We start from the raw sequence: 13,816 nt of genomic DNA, 5'->3' as shown, positions 1-13,816 counted from the left end.
GGGGGGGGGTGGATATAAGGTCGGGAAGGGAGAGAGGGGCTTGACGGAGAGGGGGAGGGGATTTCTTGCTAAGGAATGTAGCAAGAGAGACCCAGAGATGATGGAAGCCTCGGGTGAGGGACAGGATCTGTGGGTTACGGGGCTGATGTGACAGTCACAGGGGAGAGCCCGGCATGGGCCCAGGTGACACCCTGACACGGGGGATAGAACGTGGCCTGTGGGAGGCGTCTTGCAGGACCCTCTCGTGGATGGGGGCCCCGCGAGCTGCCCGCTCCCTAACCACACCTGCGGGGTTCCCCGAACCCCGAGATTCACCTACCGCCCAAGATCGACGTTCGTCCTCACTGAAAGAGCGGCTGCAAGTTTCTGCTGGAGAGGACAGGTCCGTGGATTGTGGGCCAGGGGAATGGCGGGAAGCCCTGTCCGTCGTGCTCACCTCCGCTGCCTGCCCGGCTCTCACTGCAGCCCGTGCAGCCCGTGTCCCCCCTGGCTCTGCAGCGTCTTTCAGCCACCGAGGAACAGGGACAAGGGGCTCACCCTCCCGGGAGCAGCCCCCAGCTCCTGTGTGACCGTCTCCCCAGATCCCCTCCCAAAGAGGGGTAACGCCGAGGCCTGTGTGGTTTCCCAGTTCTCCCGCAGGGTTGGGCTTTAGACGCCCTCTGTGGTCAGCGGCCTCCCTGCATAAGCCTCTGTCGCTTCCTTCCCTTCCTTGGCTCGCTTCCCGACCCCCCCCACCCCCGGTGTCGGCCGGGATCCTCCCTTTGCTCTGCTTACACTAACCTTTGTTTTTTTTTTGTCTCAGGAGAGCCCAAAGTGACATATCGTTGCATGGGCCCCTGTTCTGCCTTCTGGAGAATGCAGCCCACTGGCTAAGCCGGGCCAGCCGATTTTGCCAGAAGCAGCATCATCGGCACCATCTGGTAACTCACCAGAAATGCAGATCCTCGGGCCAACAGCAGACCAAGCGGTCAGGAACTCTGAGGACGGTGTTGGCAATCCACGGTTCAACGGATCCTCCCGGGCCTCTGATTCGGGCTCAGCTGGTCTGACAACGACCTCTCTAGAGAATCCCGGTGTTCAGGGTCTCTGAATGCTCCTTGTCTCTTTGGCCGCCCTCCTCTGGGGGTGTCTTGGCTGTCCGACGTCACCGATGACGGGTCCCAGGTCCCAGGTCGGATCAACCCACTGGTCGGTCTGTCCGCAGCTACTGGAGGCCGCCCCGACAGGGAGGATGCTGTGGCATCCTCCTCCCTTATATCCTAGGTATTTAGGCAACATCCACTCTCCGGGACGTGAGCCAGTGCCATCAGCGCTGTGGAACTGATCTTGGGGCCTATGACAGATGGTGCTGGGCTTGGCAGGCAGCATTTTTTTTTTTTTTTTTTTTTTTTTTTTTTTCAGGAAACAGTCAAGGTCTCCTGAAGTTTGTTCTTCAGTCCCGAGGCAGGGGAGGGGAAGAGAGTGAGGCGGGTAGCCAAATGGCTTTCTCATTCCGGGGGGAGTCTTGCCACCGTGCTCTCGCCGCCAGATTCTCACTTTCGGCCCGGCTGCTCCTGCCCACTCTTTGTCCCTCTCCTCCTGCAGCCCAAGGACCGTGCAGAGCCAGCTAGACAGGGCGGGACACCGGGTGCGAGGGAAGAGGTGGAGACCAAGAAGGAGAGGTGACAAGCAAACCATGGGTCTCTTCAATTAAATGATGGGACTTGGCCCGTGTCCAGGGGCCAAGGTTCTGCCGCAGCAGAGGCGGGAGGCGCCGTCGCCCCCTGGCTCCGTCTGGAAAGCGCCGGAAGACCAGTGCCAAGGAACCCGGCTACGGGAACCCGATGGATCTGCCATCTCCCCCACTAACGAGTCCCTGGACGGTTGGCGGGAAGGACTCGTACCTGTACTCGGCAACCACCAAGCTTCACCTCCGTGCCCGTGGTTCCACTGAGCCCACGTACCTTCCGAGACACTCGTGTGCCGCGTCCTCAGAGGCCTCCGTTCGCTCGCCTTCGGGAACCGTCCTTCATCGGCACCTGCTCTTGAAACACGAGCTCTAGAACGGAGCTGGGTTCTGAGGCCGATGGGGCAGGAGATATGGCCCAGTAGCTCTAGTGGCCAGGTCACAATGTCGGCGCCCGTCTGTTAGTTTAAGCTCACGTGAGTTTCCTTAGTTTTAGCCTTCTCAATTGCAAGGAAAAATTGTGGTCAGAATATAAAGAAGATGTGAGAGATAAGAGATAGAGATAGAGCTCTGTATCTATGTATCTATCTGATGGAATATTACTCAGTCACCAAAAGGAATGCAATCTTGCCATTTGCAACAATGTGGATGGAACTAGAAGGTATTAGGCCAAGAGAACTAAGTCAGTCAGAGAAAGACAAACACCATCTGATTTCGCTTCTGCGCGGGATTTAAGAGACAAAACAGATGAACGTAAGGGAAGGGGAAAAAGAGAGGGAAGCAGACTGCAAGAAACCCGTAGCGATAGAGAAGGAGAGGGTTCAAGGAGAGAGGTGGGTGGGGGATGGGCGTTGAGGCGGGCACCTGTTGGGAGGCACACCGGGCGCTGTATGTAAGTGGTGAACCGCTGAAGTCTCCCCCTGAAGCCGATATTACACGATACGTCAACTAGAATTCAAATACAAGCTGGAAAAAAACACAACTCTCTGCCACGTCCCCTTGGAAATCGTTCTGACTGAGGCACGGATGCCCCCTCCCCCCCCGTTGCTTTCGCTGCTTTTTTTACTTCCAATTGCAAATGTGTCTTTCCACGTCTGAACTTCCCCTTGCCACTAGACCCTGGGAATCAGGCTGTACCCCCGGTGCCCAGGACAGTGCTTGGCAGGTAGGAAAACCTCCTTTCTATATGCATAGGATTCTTTCTGGACGCTCTATTTTATTCCACTAATGTATGTTCCGTTTTTAATGGCAGTCCTGTTCTGTTTGGGTTATTATAGCTTTGAAGTACACCTGGAAATCTGCAATTGTGATACCTCCAGTTTTGTTCTTTTTTCTGAAGATTGTCTGGCTATTGGGGGTCTTTTGTGGTTCCATACCAACTTTAGGATTGTTTCTTCTATTTCTGTAAAAAATGCCACTGGGATTTTGATAGGTGTTGCGTGAAATCCGTCAATCGTTTTGGGTAGTGCGAACACTTTAACGATAATTAATTCTTCTAGCACGCGAGTGTGGCATCTCGTGTGTTTTCTTTCACTCCTGTCACCTGTGTCTTACAGTTTTCAGCACAGAGGTCTTTCGCCTCCTTGGTTAAATTTAGTCCTAAGTGGCCCATCCTCTTTTCGTTGCAACTGTAAATGATGCTGTTTCTATAATTTCTATGTCTGACAACTTGTCGTTAATGTGTAGAAATGCAAGTGATGTTTATACTGATTGTGTGCCCTGTAACGTTACTCGATCTGTTTATTAGTTCTAACCGTTGTGTTCCTCTGCTTTTAATGCCTAGGAAGACACGTTCTTACCTCTTTCCGGCTACGTGAGCTTCATTGACAACTCACTCCTGCTTTGACCTTTCAGGTTTTACACACTCTTTCGGGTGATTGTTCTCCAGGACAATCAACCTTCCCGTCTTCACTCACCATAGATTCCACAGATATCTACTATAAGGATGGGATCTTGTTTGGGGCGCCTGGGTGGCTCAGTTGGTTGAGCGTCTGACTTCGGCTCAGGTCATGATCTCACGGTTCGTGAGTTCAAGCCCCGCGTCGGGCTCTGTGCTGACGGTTCGGAGCCTGAAGCCTGCTTCGGATTCTGTGTCTCCCCCTCTCTCTGCCCCTTCCCTACTTGTGCTCTGTCTCTCTCTCTCAAAAAAAAAAAATAAATAAATAAAAATAAATAAATAAATAAATGTAAAAAAAAATGTAAAAAGAAAGGATCTTGTTTGACTTACTCGTGCCTTGATGGCTGCTCGATGTGCTTTCTTCCATTCCCAGCCGCCAAGCTTTGCCCCACAATGGGGTCTCCAGTCCCTCCTCACCCACCCTTAGTCTGGGTCTCAGGTTCCTTCTGGCGGCACAAAACACTGCCAGTGTGTTCCGTGGCCAAAGCATTGCATCGGGATAGTTGCCTGCTTGTCAAGGATATGTGGGAGTGTGGCAGAAAAGCCTCTAAGACCCCTTCGAGTCCCAAATTCTAGGATTCTGTCGTTCATGCCTTATGTTTCAGTTAAATGCAAGTTCCCCACGCCAAAATAGAAATTGACCTGTGGCTTTTAACACCAGGGCCTCTGTGACTCTTTATATAACGATGCGATAGATTTGCAGCCAAAATGATGCCCTTGCTTTGCTAATAAAGCAGCCGGTTGGAGTTCAGAAAGAGGAAATCTCAGTCATATTATTAGACCTGGACAAGTATCCTTTCTGACAACTGCACTGTCCCATCAAGGCCTCTGTCGTTTCTGAGGTTTTTTTGGGGGGGGGGTTTGTTTGTTTTAAACTAACGTCTTCCCCTCGCGTCACCTCTGAGTAAATCAGCCAAAACATTGAAGGGCTGGGGAGGCTGGGCGGGGGGTCCTGAAAATGATAATAAGGAAAGTGGCATAAAATTATTCTTATAAATAAGAAATCGGTAATTATTAGAACGCAGACATTTATGCTAAATGGATGGCAAAGTACTGGAATATGTTATAAAGTGTCTGCTTTAATATCTATATCCTGGTGGTTGCTAGGTTACACGGGTACTTTTAATAACAGTAAAGGGAGCTCGAAATACTCGTGGATTCTTTCCCCATTGAAATTATTACTGGCAAGAAAAGGGACATATTGCTGGCTAGTGCAGTGGGATATTATAAGCTCTCTGTTGCTCATTAAAATGCATATGAGTTGTTCATATTATTACTGGTTCGGTTTAGAGTTTTCCTTCAAAACAGTGCAACCTTGGGATAACGTTACTTGCATTGAGGGATCTGGGTGGTGGATGCCTCTGTATCCCGGAAACGTAACTCTGTCCAATTCCGTTCAATAGTACTCCATTCCATTTGGTCCAAAAGACCTTTACTGAGCACCTAGTACGTGGTGAGCACTGTGTTTGGACAGTCGGGGTGTGCAGGTGAATGAAAGCGTGTACGTTTCCTTTTCGTTCCTTGTGTATCAGCTGCAGAGCTTGGATTTGCCCGTGGCCCTTAGTGGAGGGGAAGCCCGCTCTGGGTTTGCTCTAAGGAAAGCTGCATGAAGCAGTTAATTTAAATAAAATGCCGCGATGCCTCTAATTGGGTCTGGATAAATCTCCTGGGAGCACAAACTGATTAATTTTAACTCGGAAAATAGGAAAAGGAAAAAGCTCTAAACACTTCAAAGCAGGGGTGATAGTTGAGCTGGGATTTGAGAGAAAACATGGGATTTTGAGACGGGAAAGGCCGGAGGAGCTTTTGCTGCAAAGAGGAGGGTCAGCTTCGTGGGAAACGTGGACACGCGTTCCGGATCGCGAACACCACCGAGCCCGCACTCAGGGCTGGACAGTCACCGAAGCGCTGTGCCTGAATCAAGTCAATGCGCATAACAACCGTCCGAGGTAGACCCTGTGACCGGTCCGTTTTAGGAATGTGGGAATACTGACCAGAGACGGTCAGCAACTGCATAAGGCGGCACAGCCACTAGAGGTCAGGAAGCCGGGCTTCTGACACAGGCAAACCGAATTTGGAGCCTGAACCCTCATCCATATTCTACTCCTCCCCGGTGTGTGTAGCCCCGGGAGGCCAACACCTCGGTGAGATGGGGGTCGGGGGGGACAGAGGGTGCTGGGCGGGTTAGACGACGTCCCGTAGGGTAGGTTAGATTGTGCTGGGCTTTCAAGGACATGTTTAAAGTGTGTGTACCTTTTCCTTAATATGAAGGCTTCCAACAGGGATAGGTCCAGATTTTAGGAAGATAATTCCACTGGGCGTACGGGGACCGGATGGGCCTGGACGTTACAACTGGACATTAAAGCAAATTCGTTAAGAGACTATTGCAAAGGTCCAGATGAGAAAATTAGCCGAATAAATACATTTCCAGGACCTAAGACACGATCCGTAGAAACTCAGGTCCTTCCCCAATTTTTTTATTTTATTTTATTTTATTTTATTTTATTTTATTTTATTTTATTATTTTATTTTATTAATTTAACTTAATTTTATTTTAGTTTATTTTATTTAAAAATGTTTGTTTATTTATTTTGAGACAGAGAGAGAGAGTTCTCATATAAGCGGACGAGGGGCACAGAGAGAGGGAGAGAGAGAGAGAATCCTAAGCAGGTTCTGCACCATCGCATCAGTGTTCTGCATCAGTGCAGAGCCCGATGTGGGGCTCAAACTCACAAACTATGAGATCATGACCTGAGCCGAGACCGAAAGGTAGACGGCTAACCGACTGAGCCTGCCAGGCACCCCCCCCCCCCCCCACCGAAATAAAATACTAACCACTGATGTTTCATGAGCATGAGCCTTGCTAATCCCATGGCTTAGCTCTGGCCACCATCCAAAACCTGAGCCTTCCCGCTTCCTCCCTTGACTCTTCCCTGCAGAACCTTCCAGTCCTATCTGCTGTACCCTCTGGCACTCCCATCTCTGTGAGGACGTTTTCTACTAAAATTACAGCTTCCTCAGCAGATGTTCTCTCCCTCTTCGCCTTCAGCGGCGACCGGAGCCACCCTAAGAATATTACTTGCTCAGCCACGGTGCCCCATCTGGAGCATCTGTTCTTCTGTCCACGCCCTGAGTGGCAGACCCATGTCCACCCTCCCTTCCGGCTCAGTGACGCGCATACCAGCCCCGTCTCCACTCCGGGGCCCCCAACCCTCCGGCCTTCTAACCTGTCACCTCTCCCTGCCTCCTGTCATCGTCTCTGTGGCCCGCCATCGCGTGCACGTCTCTGTTACAGGGAAACCACCAACCAGGGGCGGCCGGTGACTCCGGGTGACCCTAGAGGGACCACCCAGCACATACAGCCGGTGTCTCATCCCGTTTACCTGCTTGCACGTGTGGTTCACACCCTGTCTTCATTTTCTTATTTTCCACTTTCCCACTTACTTCGGGGTCTCCCGAAATGCGTCCTCTGCTCCCACCACGAGCCAGAGCAATCACGACCGAGGCCATCGTCGTCATCATTGCTGTTGAAGCCACCGGCAACTCCCAACCCTCTCGGAGGCACGTGGCACGTATATGGGTTGCCCCCTAACTTAACAGTTCTGTCTTTCTTTGGCCGTGACACCACCAAGGGGTGGCGGAGAGAGGGGGACTCTGGTGTAACTTTTCCACTAAAGTTCAGAGGGAAGCGTGCGTACGTAACTAACGTGCCTGCTTGCGGGACACAGACCTGCTGCGATTTATTCTAAAACTTTCCCTTCAGCCTGTGAAGTCTACCTGCTACCCTACATGTTTCGGAGGAGGAGAAATTGAGATCCAATTTCCCTCTGTCCTTCCTTCCTCCCCTCCTTCCTTCTTTCCCTCCTTCCTTCTTCCCTTCCTCCATCCCTTCCTTCCTTCCTCCTTTCCTTCCTCCCTTCCTTCCTTCCTTCCTTCCTCCTTTCCATCCCTTCCTTCCCCCCTCCCTCCCTCCCTTCTTGACTTCCTTCCTTCCTTCCTCCTTTCCTTCCTTCCTTCCTTCCTTCCTTCCTCCTTTCCTTCCTTCCTTCCTCCCTTCCTTCCTTCCTTCCTTCCTTTCCTCCTTTCCTCCTTCCTTCCCTCCTTCCTTCCTTCCCTCCTCCCCTCCCTCCCTTCCTCCCTCCTATTCTTCCTTTCATTTCTTCATTTCATTGTTTCTTTCCTTTTAGGAATTGTTCAGATATTTATCTTTCCCTCATTTAGCCCTCACCTTGAATGAAATCCATGAGCTTTGTTTGTGTTGGCGTTGGGGGTCGAGGCTGCTTGCTTCGGGGTAATTGACCGTTGATCTTAGAGTCACACGCAGTTTCTGAGTGTTGGACACAACCAGAATATTCCTCAACCCATGAGCAAAAAGCCTTGGTTCTTTGCAAGGGAGCCGAGCCTGTCGTGGGGGTGGAGGGAGTCCCGGTGACTGGTTAGGTGGCCTCTCTGGACCCAAGCCGTGGCTCTGCAGCCCGCACACTTCGTGGATTTCTTCCGACCTTTACACTGCCTCAGTTTCCAAGGTGGACCTGGGGGGCATTCTTGTACCAAAATCCCTCCTCGTCTCTCAAATCCTTTCTGTTACATCCAAATCCCCCTTTCTCACGATAACTTCTCCGCAGCAAACCTCCACTGTCATCAGTCTGAGGTTTCTGCCTGCCAGACGGTGACTCGCCAAACGGGGCGCCTCCCCTCAGGCCACCAGACTGCCCGCAGGCGGAACCCCCCTCGGTCAGTGAGAGCACCTGTCGTCTGTGACCAGCCTTGCCCAGCTAGCCTGCTCAGACGTCGGCGAGTGCAGACCAAACTCCCATTGCGCCGAGTGAGCTCAGGTGAATAGTTTTTCACATCACGCTTACTGGTTTTTTGGGTTCATCTGCAGGAGACTCTAAAGAAGGAAGAATGGGAGACAGATAACAGTACAGAAAGTAAATAGAGCCGTTTTCAACCCCACCTTCTGAACATAACGGCCGCGGCACCTGGTGGCTTGTCACCGAGTGTGTTTTCTGTGCCTGCGTGGCGAGCCCCATGTCCAGCAGCATGACAAACCCCAAAGATCCTTGTAGACCAAATGTTGTGACTGGATGCTTTTTTCCAAAGTTTACGTTTCTAGAAGTGGAGCCGGGGGACCAAACGATACAATTTTCTCAAGCCTTCGTATGCGTTGCCCAAAAGCCAGCGTGGAAATGACCATTTCCCACATCTTTCCCAGCACTGAGTAATACAGTTTTGTTTGTTTTTTAAATATTTACTTATTTTGGGGGCGCCTGGGCGGCTCAGTCAGGGAAGCGTCCAACGTCGGCCGGGTCGTGATCTCACGGTTCACAAGTTTGAGCCCAACGTCGGGCTCTGTGCTGTGTCGGGCTCAGATTCTGTGTCTTCCTCTCTCTCTGCCCCTCCCCTGCTCACGCTCTGTCTCTCTGTCTCAAAAAATGAATAAACACTAAAAATTTTTTTTTGACATTTACTTATTTTTTGAGAGAGAGAGAGAGAGAGAGAGAGAGAGAGAGAGAGACAAAGCATGAGCGGGGGAGGGGCAGAGAGAGAGGGAGCCACAGAATCCGAAGCAGGCTCCAGGCTCGGAGCCGTCGGCACAGAGCCCAGTGCAGGGCTTGAACCCATGAACCACGAGATCGTGACCTGAGCTGAAGCTGGACGCTTAACCGACAGAGCCTCCCCAGTAGTACGGTTTATTAATAAATTCTAATTTGATGGCTTAAAATGGTTTATTGTTATTTCACTTTGCATGTGTTTGCATACTGGCAAAATGAGACCCTTAAAGATACTTTGGGCTATTTTGTTTTATTACTTCAGGAGTTGTCAATGTGTGTCCCTTGCCAATCTTTTAGCCATAGCTTAGTTCCCCATTCCTGTGTGTCACTTAGCCCCTCCTCAAATGTCACCCCTTAGGAAAGCCCTTGGCTGATTCCTCCACTCAACCTTGTGCCTCCCGTGAACCCTCTTGACTGGCTTTCATGACACTTATCAGCTGTCTCCCCACAGGGCAAGGCTCCGTGTGCTCTGTCCCCCCTGAGTGTCCAGTGTGCCCCAAAGTGTCCACCATAGTGGGCCTTCAACACAGTCAGTCATATGAGGGAGTGACACTGTGCACCTGCCTGTGTGCACTGTCCTCAACTGTCCCCATTCTTTCCGTGCTCTTCTGGCAAAGAGAAGGTCGTTTTTCCCACTCTCTTTGGCGTGAACAGCAACCTTCAGCCTCCTAGACTCATGACTTCTAGAAGGCACCATTACAACCTCTCAGTGGTATTTATGTGTAACTGTTTCATTTCTAAAATTTTTTTAATGTTTCTTTATTTTTGAGAGAGAGAGAGAGAGAAAGAGAGAGAGAGACAGAGCATGAGTGGGGGAGGGGCAGAGAGAGAGGGAGACACAGCATCCGAAGCAGGTTCCAGGCTCTGAGCCATCAGCACAGAGCCCGACGAGGGGCTCGAACCCACGAACCGTGAGATCGTGACCCGAGCCGAAGTCAGATGCTCAACCGACAGAGCCACCCAGGTGCCCCTGCTTTCTTTTATTGTGATAAAATACACATAAATTAATATCGACCACTTAAAGCATTTTAGACAGTTTTTTTTAGTTTATTTATTTATTTATTTGAGAGAGAGAGAGAGAGAGAGAGAGAGAGAGAAAGAGAGAAAACAAGCAAGTGAGGAAGGGGCAGAGAGAGAGGGAGGGAGAGAATCCCAAGCAGACTCTGCACTGACACCACAGAGCCTGACTCGGGGTTCAATCTCACGACCCTGAGATCACGGGCTGAGCTGAAATCGAGAGTCCGATGCTTAACCGACTGAGCCAGCCCGGCGCCCCAACCATGTAAATCATTTTAAGCATTTGGTACAGTCATGTTGTGGTGCAGACATCACCGCCACCTGGTCCCAGTACGTGTCACCCCAGAGGGAACCCCGGCCCGTATGCAGTCACCCCACCCCGTGCCCCTGCTCTCTGCCCCCCGCACCCACAGACCTACTAGAGTGTTTTCATTGCACCTTGACTTTGGGAACAAAGAGAAAAAAAAAAAATGTCATGAAATCATCTCCATCCAGTTTCTCTGGGTCTGTCGTCAACTGCTCTGCCTTCCAACTTTTTGAATGATTCCCGACAAGCCCAGAATATGAATTCGGGGGATTTCTCAGGATTTCAGCAGGAGGCATAGCCAGAGGCTGCAGACTGGCCCAGGATAGCCGGGCCCTGCTCTCTCCCTCTCCTAAAATCCCATTTTTTCTGTCGGACACCTTGCCACTCTTCCCCACAGGGCGTGGGCCAGAGGAGCAGTGAGGGGGTCCCCGATGGATTCCCGAAAAGCCAGGGCCGCCTTTGAAGGAACTCTCAGAGCCAGGCCCCTTGGGGTCATGTTCACCTGAGGGTCTACTGAGGTCTGCCCTGGTCTAGATCCGGGGGACCTGCCTAGTGCTGGGGGATATGTTCCATCCCAACCCTTGGAACTGACGAATATCAACTCACACGGCCAAAGGTGGGATTAAATGAAAGATGTTGAGAGGAGTGCTTATCCTGGATTATCTGGGGCGGGGGGGGGGGAGGGGGTCCAGAAGATAATCCCAAGGATCCTTATGCAGCGCCCTGCCTCTCTAGACAGCCAGAGGGCTGCAGGGACAGACACACAGGAGAAGACGAGACGGCAAGGGGGGGGAGGATGTGCCCATGAGCCAGGGGACGCCAGGGTCCACCAGAAGCTGGACGGTGGACAGATTCTGCCCTAGAGCCTGCAGAGGGAGAGAGGCTAACACCCGGATCTCACACTCCCCCCCCCCACCCCGCCCCAGGATTGTGAGACAATAATACACTTTGGTTGTTGCAAGCCAGCCAGTCCGGGTAATCTGCTAAGAAGCTCTACAGAGGGTGATGGAGGCGGGTTACCACGGCCTTTCCAGCAGCCACAGAGCGGGTCCCATGGCCACTTTTGTTGGTGGCCACCACTGCTGAAACAAATGGCCCCAAGTGTAGTGGCTTACAGCAATGCCAACTTTTCTTAACAGTTCTGGAGGTCAGGCTCGGCATGAGCTGTACGGGGCTAAAATCAAAGAGTCAGCAGGGCCGGGTACCTTCTGGAGGCTGCCTGTCTCCAGAGGCACGGCCACACATCACTCCCGCCCTGTGCTCTGTCATCACATCTCTCTCGGCCTCTGACCCTCCTTTGTCCCTCTTATAAGGACTCTTGTGATTCCATTATGTGCCCACGCAGATAATCCTTATTAAGATCCCTGATTTACCTTCCGTGTAAGGTAACTTATTCACAGGTCCTGAGGATTAGGGTGTGGGCACCTTTGGGGCACCGTCACTTGGCCTTGCTCTGAGATCCTGGGGGACAACACTTGAGCTGCCCTTTTGCTGATACAAACATTCCTAGCTCCTAGGTATTAGGGTTCCATTGCAGAAAGCAGAGCGTACCCGAGCTGGTTTAAGCAGAAGGAAGTAAAACTCAAGGCAGCACACGGCTTGCCAGATACTGGAAGGACTTCGGGAACAGACTGGAGACTGAGCGTCCAGAGCGGGCTCCTAGGGCCACACCGTGGCACGGAGGTCCTTCCTGCTCATTGAAAGCCACCGCGAGCCGTCCTTCCCCGGGACCCGGTGGTCACCATCCACGAGAGCAGGGTGGACGCCTCCCTGGTCCTCCTGCCCGCTCACCCCGCTGTGTCACTCCTCCTTGACCTGGTCTTCAGGTCAGCTCTTGCCCTAGTGTCTATCTAGGTGGGGCATACCTGTGGAACCCTGGCCCCGAGGGGAGACGGGGACTCCTTTCAGCTTTCCAGCCCCTGCGGTCCGGGAAGACACATGGAAGGCAGCTGGAGCCAGCTTCGTAAAACATCTGCCACCGGGTCCCCCAAGACTCCGCAGTGTTGGATATTCAGGGTCCCTTCTTATCTCCCAGTCAATGCAATAGCTGTCAGCCTTCTGGAACTTTCTGGGCTTTAGAAACATTGCCCATGGACTTTGGAAATGTCTGGAAAGCTGGGCTCAGGCTGCCAACTTGCCCAGAAAGAAGACCAACCCCACCCCCAGGCCTAGACACCTGTCCCTCCCCAACCCGCTCCCCCCACTGCCCATTGTTTCATGGGTCTGTTGTTACATGTGTGCATTTAAGACGCCAAGTTCCTGAAAGCAAGAATCATACACTCTCATTTTGATTCCTTTCTTCCCTCCGCTGCCCTTTATGAACTGGATGTAAATTCTAACCGAGCTGGAGGGTCACCGTCCCCCAGAAAAAGCCCTGCCGGGTCTGTCCCTTATTCTCCCTTCCAGCTCTGCATCCTTCGGGGCTCCGCACAGACTCTCTGTTCTCTTGGAAACAGTCCCTTCACTCTGGCCAAGAGCTGTATTTCCACAGCCCGTGAACATTCTCTGTGGCTGTTGACAGCGTGTGATGCTTTCACTTTCCTACCTGCGATGACTCCCACCCCAGCTCTCCCTGCTGTGGGTCCTGTGGGACAGGGACAGCTCCCGTCCGTCTTTGCGATGCTCCGGAGACAAGCACAGGGCCGGTTCAGAAACTCCCGTAAGTATTCCTTGAGTCAGTCCCTTTCTCCGTTTAGAAATTAGGGGAGGGATATGATAACAGATCAAGTGACAGGAATGTCTGGAGAGCCTACCATGAATGAAAAAAAGATGTCTACCAGGAGGCCAGAGATGGCTTATGAAAGGTGACAACTTGGCCATGTTAGGTACTTTTTGTGCTTATGCAATGTTGGCATGCCTCCTGAGCCATATGCCTGGAAGGCTTGCACGGATGGAATGGTGGCCAGGATGCGTCTGGCCTGGGGACGAATCTGCCTTCCAGGCGTCTCTCTCCAGATGGGGCACAGCGGCTAACTAATGTCTCTGTTCCTTTCTTTCTTTCTTTCTTTCTTTCTTTCTTTCTTTCTTTCTTTTTTAAAATATAATTTATTGTCAAGGTAGCTAACATACAGTGCATAGAGTGTGCTCTTGGCTTCAGGAGTGGATACCCGTGATTCATCACTGACATACAACACCCAGGACTCATCCCGACAAGTGCCCTCCTCAATGCCCATCACCCACTTTCCCTGCCCCCCACCGCCATCAACCCTCAGTTTGTTCTCTGTGTTTAAGAGTCTCTTTGGGTTTGCCTCCCTCTACAACCCAGCAATAGCACTGCTGGGAATTTACCCAAGGGATCCAGGAGTGCTGATGCATAGGGCACGTGCACCCCAATGTTTCTAGCAGCACTTTCAACAATAGCCAAATTATGGGAA

This window comes from Neofelis nebulosa, chromosome 7 (genome assembly GCF_028018385.1).
Source record: "Neofelis nebulosa isolate mNeoNeb1 chromosome 7, mNeoNeb1.pri, whole genome shotgun sequence".
Taxonomy (NCBI): domain Eukaryota; kingdom Metazoa; phylum Chordata; class Mammalia; order Carnivora; family Felidae; genus Neofelis; species Neofelis nebulosa.
Note: the sequence above shows the minus strand (reverse complement) of the source record.